The sequence below is a fragment of the Pyxicephalus adspersus genome, chromosome 2 (assembly GCF_032062135.1).
Source record: "Pyxicephalus adspersus chromosome 2, UCB_Pads_2.0, whole genome shotgun sequence".
NCBI lineage: Eukaryota > Metazoa > Chordata > Amphibia > Anura > Pyxicephalidae > Pyxicephalus > Pyxicephalus adspersus.
In genome coordinates, this window is record NC_092859.1 from 63,687,780 (window position 1) to 63,689,958 (window position 2,179).

Below are 2,179 nucleotides of genomic sequence, written 5' to 3' on the forward strand. Positions count from 1 at the left end.
CAATAATATCTCCGGACACATATCTATACTTATATATATATATATATCTGTATATATATATATATATATATATATATATATATATATATACCTACACACACACACACACACCTATTTACATATTCATAAACTAAACAATTGTTGGGTGCAACAGGCGTTCACGTACGCGTCCCTCGGCGATTCCTATTTATGTCAGTGCATGCGCCCGTCGACGGGGGTCGTAGCCGGAAATTCAAATATTTTGTATTGGATTCAATACAAAGTCCTGTATCCAATCCAATACAAAATAATACTAAATATTTTTATGTGGTTTTATCTATAGGTATGTGACGTTTTAAAATTTACCACACTAGGGAGGTGTTTTAGAAAAATATATTACTATACAGTATACCGTAATATTGCATTTTCAGTATTTGTTATTTATGTATTCTTGTTTAAGCTGATTTTTGTGGTTTTTATTTAATTTTAAAGTAAATTTTTTTTTTTTTACATGATTGTGTGTTTCAAACTTTTTTTATATTCATGATATCTACTAGACCCTTGTTCGGACCTATTTCTGTAAGTTACAGGTTTACAATTTAAAAAAAAAATTTCATGAAAAACAGTGTACCGCTTTTGGTACAGAAATCTAGACATCAGTGAAACGCCCAGGTGGTTAAGCTAATTCGCCTATATATGAGGCGTATTTCTTCAAGCCAGAGTCAAGTGCTAGTATATTCGCCTTCACTTGCTGGACAGATTTTAGCTTTGATAAATGAGCAATGGGGTCGAGAATACGCCAATTAAGGCCAATAGTTTTCAGTTGCGCGATTCAGGAGGATCTGTTAAGCTCTGTCAGTGGTGAGCTCAGAGCAATTAAATAGCGCACACCTGCTTCTTGTTCTGTGCGCATCTACAGTCCATTACAGATCAGTTTGAATCTTTAGTGCTTCATCTCTTTTTGGGTAAGTGCTACTTTTTTTTGTTACATTATACTCATTCACAAAATGTCTTCATTTATTGTAACATTTGTTGCACATGTTGTTTTGATACTTTTTTGTTTGGTTGCAACACTGCAAACTAATTGATATCAAGCTGTATACATATTAATTAGCACTTTATAATATGTCATCACACAATAGTATGATTGTAAAAAAAAAATATGACCAAGCATTTTGGATCTGATTCAAATGTCATTCTAGTTTGGCTTTGGAGAAATCAAATAGGATTGTTGGCAAATATGGTATAATACATGTATCAAGGAACATTTAGTGATTTCCCTTGTGTGTGTCAAAATACATTTAAATGTATAGAAATGAAAGGGGCGTGGCCTGGCTGGCTAGCGAGATGGCCGTGTAATTTGTGTGCTCTGTGGACGCCGATCGCAATCCCCTGAATCCCAGGCACATACTCACCCATCCATGGGCAAGCAGCGGAAGGCAAGAGTGGGGAGATTCCTCCCTACCCCAGCAGCGCTTCAGCAGTCCTCCCAGCCCTCCATACGGGCTTATATTGGGGATCCCTCGCCGGCGTCCCCTGCGGCCTCGGGGATGGCGCCTTCTCCTTCCCCGCACACGTGGCAGCGGGGAAAACGCGAACGGGCTCCTGATCCGGATGAAGGATCTCTGGACTCCACTACCCGCTCTGCACCAGGCAGCACCGAGGGATCAGCTTCTCCCTGCAATCCGGGGACGCCTTCTTCAGAGCCGGTGAGTCCTGTAGACCATGAGGGGGGTCAGTACTCACCCGCAGCCTCTCCATGCGGTGATGCCATCAGGCCTGCAGATTTCCCTGACTCATCCCCAGGCAGAGACATCCCTGCGGCATTTAAACAGCAGGATATCTCTTCCCCCCAGGGCTTATCATCGGTGGGAGCCAGGAAGCCTTTGGCTATTAGACCCCCGGCAGACACTTTGGAGACCTCCTTCTTGGATATGCCCTCAGCCTCCTTTGGGGATCCTGGGGTGGAGGACGGCACCTGGGGACCCGGGGCCATGATGGGCCAAGGCCAACACAACCTGAGGCTGAAACACACACAGGTGGCCTCCCCCAGCCCCCCTTGGCATCGATACCTCCAGTCTCTGCCCACTAAGGAAGACTTCCAGAAATTAGTAATGGACGTACAGGCAACTTGGCGCACTGAAATAGGGGTCTTGAGGGCTGACCTACATTCTCTAGCGGGCAGAGTAGATGATTTGGA